At 55.8% G+C, this 9,893-nt stretch overlaps 1 protein-coding gene across 3 annotated transcripts in view; it reads right to left on the reverse strand.

Annotated features, from left to right (window-relative positions):
* Nucleotides 1-3,242, reverse strand: part of PLXNA1 (plexin A1) — a 117,084-nt gene extending 113,842 nt beyond the window's left edge. The window contains exon 1 of one of the 3 annotated variants that reach the window (XM_027882675.1): nt 3,121-3,242. The gene's annotated coding sequence lies outside the window, so the exon portion shown is untranslated. Of the gene's footprint in view, nt 1-1,068; nt 1,422-3,120 lie in introns of those variants that run through there. The other 2 variants (XM_027882671.1, XM_027882673.1) reach the window with 2 other exon arrangements.
* Nucleotides 3,243-9,893: the final 6,651 nt, after the last annotated feature.

The raw sequence follows: 9,893 nt of genomic DNA on the forward strand, positions 1-9,893 counted from the left end.
TCTATGGAGCTGGAGGTGCCAAAAACTACGACTGACTCCTCATTGCAAACACAAACAACAAAGCACTGAAACACCCTACACAGAAAGGCGGTCTCTCAACAAAGCCCCATGGGACTCAGCAGAGGCCCGATGCTGCAGGCAAGACTCCCCCCCGGTTTGCAGGCAGCCGGCAGCGCCAGCACGGCAGCACCAGGCATTCCTGCTTGGAAATTCCCAGCTCAGGGCCGAGTCCGGCTCTCGGCAGCAGTTAGTGCTACAGCCAGGAGCAAGGCTGGCAGCAACAAAGGCCCTGACCCACACTCAGCCTAGAGAATAAAACATGGACAAGATCCCTTGATTGAGTCCGATCCCAGGGCCGGATCCTTCCCTTTGTTCAGCAGATGTAAAAGGCAGCAAACCCACTGAAATAAATGGTCTGGTATGACACACCGGGGAGCAGGGCAGGGGCCAGCCTCGACTGCTGCCGCCATGGAGGAGGGGAGGCAGCCCTGCCAGAACGCAGCAGCGCCGCTTTATTACCCTCTTCCATTTCGGCTGCGCAGAGCTCGGGCGAAACAGCGCTCGCCGGGAGCCGCCGACATGGCCCTTGGCCGTCTCCAACGGAGTTCAGAGGAGTTTGTTTCTCTCTTGCAGGGCACTGCCTGGCTTGGGGAGAGGGCTTTGTATGACGGAGCACAAGGACTCTGCTCCGCAGCTCCGTACACAGCCTGAGCATGCACGAAGGCGGATGCCTCTGCTCTGCTCCAAATCCGATGCTTCTATGAAAAAAAAAAGAAAAAAAATGAGCCAAGAGGGGAAAACTCTCACCGATGCCGCTATCACCGTGCTAACAAAAGCAACGTTGCCAAAACTTTAATCTTCAGGGGTAGCAGCTGCAGAAAGCCCAGGCACCCAACAGAGCAGGAGCCAGCCAGCCCCCGGCGCTGCCTCCCCGCAGCCCCTCGGGAGCTGCGAGCGCATCCAGGCTTGCCGCTCTCGGAGGAATGGCATCGGCAGCCAAAGCCGCGGGCGGATGGGAAGCACCAAATCACACACATGATCGGGTATTTTGAATCCAAACTTCCTTACCAGCCTTCCTTACGGCCCCGTGTCGCCACACCGCTGCCGGCACTGGCATCCACCGGCACCAGCAGATCGCACGGCAGCGAGCGGGTAGAAGAAAAAACCTTCTCTCCTTGCAGCCACTTAAGAAATTATCCATGCATTCTCACAGAGGCTTCTGCCCCACTGCTTTTCCTTGGCTTCTCCACCTTTCCGCCCTGTTCGGTCACCAGTGTCTTGAGAGAGAGACATCGAGTCACTCATTTTACCCACTGAGTATATACAAAAGACCCTGGGATTGTTCAGGAAGCAATTAGCCGCTGTTCAGAGGAAAATGGTGTTTTCAAATGGATAACCTTTGATGTAGTCAATAGCCTCAGCTCCTCTTTTTTTTTTTTTTTCCTTTTTTTTCTTCTTGCAGCCACACACAAAAGAAATAAAAAAATGAAAAATGAAAAAAACAAATCCAGCAAAAGGCTGGTAATTCCCCCCGACACAGCTCTCGCTCAGCAAAAAGGGATTTTCTCGCGAGCTGGAGGAAAAGCAGCTTCGGGAGCCAGCTCATCTGCCCAACTTTTCTCCTCTCCGTGTCCCGAAGCACACGAGAAGGATCATGAATATTCATCCCCCCGTTAGCAGGTTCTGCTTTTGTTTTGTCCTCCCCAAGCAGGAGGCAGGGGGGAGCTAACAAGTGAGGTTAATGCCTGTCTTTTCTCTCCCATCCGTCTCCTCTTTAACCAGTGACCTTCATGTTAAGCCCTGTTTACACACCAGCCCCCCTCCCCTGGCTCCCCCCACCCCGGCGCTCGGCCAGGGGCAGAAGGAAGAATTTTCCCGCAAGGAAGATAAGGGAGGAGAAGGGCTCGTGGGATTTCGGGATTTATTTCAGCATGCCACAGAAATTTTGCAAATCCCTCCCCGATCGCACGCCGAAGCTGGTGTGCGTGTTCGCTGGGCATAAACGGGAAAGAGCTAAGGGACACCGAGCGCGCAGCCCCGCACATAGGTACCGCAGCCTCCCACGCCTCGCTCGGAGGTGCCCAGCGCTGCGCTGCCAAACTACAGCGCGATCACAATAGTAACGATCATAACGAGGGCGACGGTGGCCATCCCACCCCATTCCATCATATCCCTTCCCAGCTCGCAGGGAACCCCCGGCATCCCCTCCGCCGGTGCCTGGGGAACGGGGAGCGCGGAGGGAACGGCGGCGCTACGGGCTCCGGGGCGAGTCCAGCCCGGATGCCGCTCACCGCGCCCCGGCGGGATGCGGAGATGTGAAGCAGCAAGAATGCGTGAATGGATGTGGGGCAGCGCGATGCGGGAACGGCAGCGGCGATGAATGTGGGGCAGCGCGATGCAGAGACGGCAGCGGGGACACGGGGCTGTGCGGACACAGGGATGACAGCGGGGATGTGGGGCAGCATGATGCGGGTTGCAGGGCAGGGCAGATGAGGGATCCGAGGCGGCGAGCGCGGGGAAGGCTGAGCCCCGCTCACGTCCCCAGCAGTGCCGGACCCGTGCGGGCAGCGGGGCGGCGGGGCCGGGGCACCGAACCCCGTCGGGAGCCGGGGAGGGTGGGCTGCAGCGGGCAGGGAGGCGGCCGAGCCCCGCCGCTACACCGGGCAGGGAGGGACCCCTGGGACCGCCCCGGCCCCACCAGCTCCGAACAGGAGGGCGGCCCCCTCCCTGTGCAGCCCGCACCTGCCCGGTCCCGGGCGCCCCGCCGCGGGACCCACGCAGGGCGTGGGGCGGGTAAAGAAAGAGGTTCGGTCCCGGCGGGGTTTTTGTCCCCCGGCAAGAGGCGGCTCCCGGGGCCGCGGGGCGCAATGCGGGCTGGCCCCGGGCGGCAGCAGCGCGGCCCTGCCCGGCCCAGCCCAGCCCTGCCCGGCCCGGCCGCCGCGGCCCCTCCGCGCCCCCCGACGGGGCCGCCGTGCCCTGCCCGGGCCAGCGATGGCGAGATAAAGCCAAAATTCTTTGGGGGTGGCAATAAAAGCCAAATCCGCCTTATTTTTTCAACAAACCGACCGATCGGAGGCAATCGCGCACCGCGCCCGAAAGTTACAACCGCGGTTTACTCACGGCTCCGGTCCCCGCTCGCCTCCGCCGTGCCAGCCATAATTGCATTCCACACCGAGCCGCCCGCCGGGCCGCCGCCGCCTTCTCCGCCGCCGCCGCCTCCTTCTCCTCCGTCCCCTCCTCCTCCTCCTCCGCGCCCGCCTCCCCTCCCCACCGCCACGGCCGCCGCCGCCCGGGGCTCCGCGCCCGCCTCGCTCGCGCCGCCGCTGCCGCCGCTGCCCCGCATGAATGGGACGGGGCGCGGGGCCCCGACGGAACGCCGCCCGCCGCGCGCGCCCCCGCCGCCGCCGCGCGCGCGCACACGCCCCGCACCGGCGGCGCGAGGCAAAGGGAGCGGAGGGGAGGGGGGAAGGCGGGGGCGCGCCCGCGTGTGCGCGCCGCCTCCAGGGGGCGCCCGAGGTGGGGAAGGAACGGAGGGAGGGGGGAGAGGAGGCAGGGAGGGAGGGAGAGAAGGAAGGAGGGGCAGCCCCGCCTTCCGCCCGCGTTAAAAGGGCGATGCCGCGCGGGCCCGGGGACGGGTCGGGATGGGGGTGGTTAAAAGCGGTGATGGAGCGGTGAAGACCGCAAAGAACGGGGCCCGGACACACCTGAGGGTCCTCGCCGGCCGCCCCTCTGCAGCCCACGGCGGTACTTCGTTTTCCAGGGGTATCCGTTCAGCATCGTCCCACTGGCACCGCATCCATTCTGCTTAAAAAATTAATTTTAATGTATTAATTTTTATATTTTAAAATATAAAATATAAATATATATTTATTATATATACACATTGTGATATAATACTATATTCTATAAATATATAATAAATATAGTATTTATTATTTTATATTTTATGTTTATTTTTAAAATATATTTATTTTAATCTATTATTTTTAAAATATTATTTCTAATAAAAATAACTTTTAAACACTCAAAAATATTAATTAGGGGTCTGAAGCAGTTGTTTGTCTTTTTTTAAGCATGCTCAGGGCCATGCACTTTTGGCACCTTCATTCCCCCACCTTTACACTTTCCCTTTACTTTTCCCTCTCACCGTGCCAGATGCTGTGTCCCTGCATGGGGACAGTTGTGCCCTCCTACAGCCCTGCCTGCCCCCAGCAAGGGGACCTGCATGTTTAGGTAGGCCCGACCAAAATGCTCCATCCGTGGGGAAGGGACTTTTGTAAAGGCCATCGATAATAAATACATTTGGTTATCCACTGATTTTGGGAGTGACCTTTGGGATGGAAATGGCAGGGAATGGTTTTATGCTGACCTGCCCATTAGGAAATGGAGCTGCAGATGGTTATGGTTTACTGGGGCCCACAGTGTGCTGCAGCACAGGGGGAAATAAGAGAAAGGTGGCTTGTTCACCAAGGTTCTCAAGGCTGCAACCAGCCAGATCTTTATCCTCACCAGCTCTCAACACTGGGATGCTTTGCCCCTTAGGCAGGGACACACCATGGGAGTTTGGGAGTTGCCCTATCCATGATAGAAGGTGTGTGGTTACCTTGTGCAGTCACACATGCAGATCTCCTCCCTCAGCATCCCAGCAGGTGTGCGTCTCTGTGTGGGCTGCAGCTCCTTGACCCTCTGACAGGAAGAGCTATGGAGATGGGAAGCCTTCTTCAACAGGGTCACCACAGGGGACTTTGGAAGAGGACATGGCAGGAAAAGAAGAGGCATCTGGTGAATCTCAAGTACCAGAAGAGAAGAAAATGGGCCCTTGGAGGCTCCAGCAAGGGTAGAAAGGAAAATTGAGGAAAAAAGGGTGATCTGGTTGAGTTCAACACCAGAGATGCATTTCCCTTCTGGCCCTCAGCACCTCAATGCTCACACATTGCTCTCAGGTGGGCTCTGAGTAAAGATGATGTCCCTGCAATTCAGACGAGGGTTTTTTCCTACTAATCCCCCCATCCTGCCCTCACCAGCATCCATCTCCAGGAGGCCGGAGTTGCTGGGAACAGGCGCATTCCCCCAGGGCATGGCTTCGGTGCCTGCCATTCTCCCACCTCTTGTTTGTGCACAGACACACATGGGACCCAGACTTAAAAGCTTTCGAGACAGAGAAGACATCATCAAGCTCTGCCGGCAGGGAAGTGGCTGGGATTTGGATCGCTTCCCCCAGACTGAAAGAAACACTTCTCCTTTTTTTTTTTTTTCTCTCTTCCTCCAAGAGACTAAATTTAGTGAATTCCTTTCACATTAAAAACTTGTCAGGTATTCACATCCAAAGAGGCTCCTGCTCCTGTCTCTCAGGGGACTTACTGAGACAGCGAAACCTCTTAAAACCAATAAAGAAGGGAGAGATATTCAGGTAACCTCCCACCACTGCTTTTAAATTTCTTCTCTCCCAGAGCTGGTGCATGGGCACCTTGGTCCCATGGCTGCCACCTCCTGCCACAGCAGCAGGAGGAGAGGAATGAATTCTTGCCCACAGCAAGAATGATTCTTGCCCACAGCATCCATCCAGCAAAAAGGGGAACCAAGGTGCTGAGAAGAACAGGCATCTGGCTGAGGGTGCATCCTGAGCCACCAATGAGGGCCCAGCCCTGACAGAAGGGAAAAAAATAAAACAGTAAGAAAATCCAAGAACTCCCATGCCAGAGCCCAGCACAGGGTTAGGAGGGACGTGGCAGGGTAGATCCCGGGATTGTACTGTGTGGGAAGCAGCCTGACTCACAGTGACCAACAGAGGTCACGTGGCTGGTCTGATGGCTCATCCAACACCATGCCCGGCGGGCACTGGGACACGCTTGTCACTCACATGGCTTCCCCCCCGTGTCTGGGCAACTCACCCCCACAGAGAGACCCTCGTTATCTCAGGAAACTTGGCCTTTTATCCTGCCTCCCACGGGGCTTCAATTGCTCTGTTCATCCCCAACCTCCCCGTGCATCCTCACCCCCCTTCCCCGACAGACCCCGAGGGCTGACAGCCTCGCCGTGCCCCAAGGACGGCAGCTTGAGTGGCACCTCAAAGGCACTACAGAGCTCCCTGCTCGGCAGGGTGCTGGGAGGAAGGGTTGGAGGCAGGAGCTGGCTCTGGTGGCAGCTGGACCCAAAGCCCAGCCATGAGGGGCGAGGGGTTCACCGGGCTCGTTCTCGTGTTGCCGAACGCTGACTCAGTGCATCCTGCCCACAACTTTGACCAAAATCACATTGAGAGACAATCTGTTCTTGGTATGTCTGGGGAGCTTTCCCCATATTACTAAAGAGACCGAGGGGCATTTTGTTCTCTAAAAGCAGCCTAAAAACTACATTGTCAAAAAGAGAAATTAACTGGGAGAGGATTGGGTTGCTGGAGAGAGCCCGGAGAGATAGGGAGGCTCTTCTGCTCTGCTCGCTGGGTTAACCCAGTCTGAGTGGTGAGGGACCAAATAATAATCAGATAAATTCACAGTTTTTTCCACTGTTTGCAATTTTTGACTGCTGAAAATTTCTGCTAAAAGGCAGAGTTCTGCACAGTGCTCCCAGGTCCTCATGCACAACACCTCCCTGGTTATCACCCACAGGCCATTGCAAAACGAACCTCCCAGAGCCTGCAACCCTGGTTTAAACCCTCTGCACCGAACAGCAACACATAGGGATGGGAGAAACAGTGGCCTCAGCCCAGAAGTTTTCAGGCTGTGCAATCTGGCTGGTCCAGAGAACAGTTTGGAACCCAAATGTGGGCTTTGGGGACCTTCACACCCAAACTCTGCACTCCACTCTGCCCAGCCAATCCCAGGGATCCCTCCCAAAGGGCATGGGCACCAGGAGGGTATCAGCTCTGCACAGGTGGCAGTAATGGGTTTTTTACCTCCTCAGATTCTCACAGACATCTTTGCTAATCCAGCCCTGGGAGCAGAAAGTCTGGGCAGCTGGGCTGAGGAGCAGCGCTGGGTCCAACCAGAGGGTTTGTCAAAGTTTTCCAGGAGGCATCAACAGCTCTTTAAGCTTCTTGACAGCCAATATAACAAACTGTGCCTGCAGAACTCTGGGGATCCAGGGTGGAATTAAAATTAAATGGCTCTATTAATTAATAGAGCCATTTCAGGGGATCACAGCTGCAGAAGTATGAAGGGCAGTGGGCAAAAGGTGCTGGAGAGGCACCCAGGGAAGGGATGCAGGGTGGCTCAGGAGCTGTCACCAGGGTGGCACCATTCCTCCTTTCCCAGCTCTGCCCAGGAAGGAAGGCACTTTGCTGCCTGCCAGTGCAGCTTTTATCCTGTGCCTGCTGCTATAGGCTCCCTCCAGATCACTGGGGTACACAAAGGGGCAAGTAGCCCCTTCCTCCACCCCACCATACTCATGTTCCTTGGAATGGGGAATTTTCTGTCAGAGGCCTTGATGGGCAGGCAGCACCACTGTAAATTTCAGCAAGAAGATAATCTTGAAGGGAATCAGGACAAAGAGGGATCTGGCGGCATCCTCATTTCCCCAGCCTGTCACACTGACAGTGATTCACCCTTTGATTTTGGAAGAGGTTTGGTGGGATGGGTGCTGGAGGCTGTGGTTGTGGGAGATGCTCTGGGGAACCCTGCCAGGTCTGCAACGGGAGGTCAGTCTGGGCATCAGTGCCAGCACGTGGGACCCAGGGGAGGACATGCAGCTGCTATGAGGGAGGACGGACACCCAGTGGGATGACCCGCTCTGCTCTTCTCCAAGCTGATCCCCAGCTCCCAAAAGACTTGCCTGACCGATGACTGTGTATCCACCAGCCGACAAATCATGCACACACCAGTCCTTCCCCGGCAGGCAGGGAGGTCCTGCAGAGATCCCCTCTGGCCATACCTGCTCCGGCTGAGCTCCTTCCCAGCTCCTTCATCCCTCAGCTCTGTGACTCACAATGGTGCTTAATTAGCAGGATGCCTGATGCAGACACCTGTCAACTCCTCCGAGACAACCAGCATTTCATGTTAGCTGCCCCGGGGCTGTTCGGCAGGAACAGCTCGCTCTCTGTATTGATATTCCTTCATCTCAACCTATTTTCCAAGCTGTCAAGCTGCCATCTCAACCCTCCCAGGATGCTGGGGAAAGCAGCCTCATGTCCGTCAGCTCTTGGACTCTGATCCCACCTTTGCAGCCACTCAGGAGTGCTGGAACCACTTCGTGCTTCTCCCAGCAGCCCAGTGTCCCTGCACAGAGTTCATCACACACAGACTTTGAGTCAGGGCAATTTTTAAGACAGGAAAAAAGTCACTTCCTGACTCTCTATTTCCACAAAGTGTCCAAGATGCAGCCCTCCACCACTGTGGATGCAGCATCACCACCCCGGCCACAGGGTGGGGACGCCCATCCCACCAGGAGCCATGGCAATAGCCAGTGGAAGGGGTATGGCTGCTTTGGTTTACTGCAGCTGGCAGAAGGGCATGGTGCCATCACCAGCATGTTTAGGGCCAGGGGCATTTTGTGATGCAGTGCTGGATCCTGCACAGGTTACCTGGGGTGTCCTGAGGTTCATGGTCAGTCTTGCAGAGACAGGAAAAGGTGGGACAGATTGAGCAAACAGTTCTGACTGAGATATAAAGAGATTCTCTGTTAATTGTAAAAAGGTGTTAACTCTGAAACCTAATGGTTGAGGGCTAAATAGCAACCTGAGATCAGTGCTCACTACCTTGGCTGGCCTGTTACCAGCTGGAGCCAGGCAGAGCGTCCCTTCTGGGGAAACTGTGTGTCTTCAGAGCACTCCTCCACACCCCCTCTGCCCTAGGCCATATTACTGCTTATTCACAGCTGCCCTATATCTGCCCTCACCAGGACCAGCTGAGGACCATTTTCACGGAGCAGACTCATCTCTTCCCTCACCATTAGGATGACATGTGTCACTGTCCACTTCCCAAAGGCTTTCTGGTCCTCCACCAGTGCCAGAAGCAGAGATGCTGCGCTCAGCGTGTATTAGGGCAAGGGGGGGCTGCAGTGGTCTTCCATGGGGAGAAAACACAAAACGGCACAATTAAGACTGGATGATGCATCAGCCAGGCTAAACTCCAGGCCACAGCTGCCCCTACCTCTAGGTGTCAGGCTCCATCCCCAGGATGGCTGTTCTCCCCATGACTCAAGTCAGTGGAAAGATTAACACCAAATCCTTTAGCAGCTCAGAAATTCATCTTCATCACATGGAACAAGTGGGTGGCCACGAGATGCCAAGGAGTCCCTTCCCTTTCTCCAGTACCCATGTAAAATTAAAATGGACAAGGAAGAAGCTGCTGTAAATAATGCATTCATGGTGCACTACACGGCTTCAGGAGCACATATTCATTGTCTAGTCTTATTTAAAGAAACCCAGCCCTGCCTGAGTCATTAAAAATGTATCCTGGTTTCAGCTTCATCCCATATATACTCACCCCTGTGAAGCAGGTGGCTTGGTGGCAGTTTTCATGCCTTCCCTCTCTCAGCTGGTCCTGGGCAGCCCCATGCTGTTATGAGTGAGGCCTTTAGGTCATATGAAAAATTCACACACTTGGCATCAGGCGTTTTCCATCCCTGTGATTCCTGCTCCTCCCTCACACCTGGGCCCAAAGACCCACTCTCTGCCACTGCCTCCCAGACCCCAGCAGCATCCTCAAAGATAATAAAGAACTCTAATGAGAACTACTCAGTCCCTGTCTGGCCACAGCATCAATCCCACTACTTTTCCACTCCACTGCCTTCTCCCCACCTCCCTTTAGCCGGTCTTCATTTTCCGCCGCATGTTCCCCTTGCTCGCACCCTGCATCTCCTCCCACCCACAGCCCGACATGCTGGTGGGGTTCACCAGCTCTTGGCTGGGTGCTAACAGTTTGTGGGAGCCAAGCCCACAGTGAGGCACTTTCCCCCAG

The sequence above is a fragment of the Empidonax traillii genome, unplaced genomic scaffold (assembly GCF_003031625.1).
Source record: "Empidonax traillii isolate 1590-97213 ecotype Southwest subspecies unplaced genomic scaffold, ASM303162v1 scaffold109:size1658292, whole genome shotgun sequence".
NCBI lineage: Eukaryota > Metazoa > Chordata > Aves > Passeriformes > Tyrannidae > Empidonax > Empidonax traillii.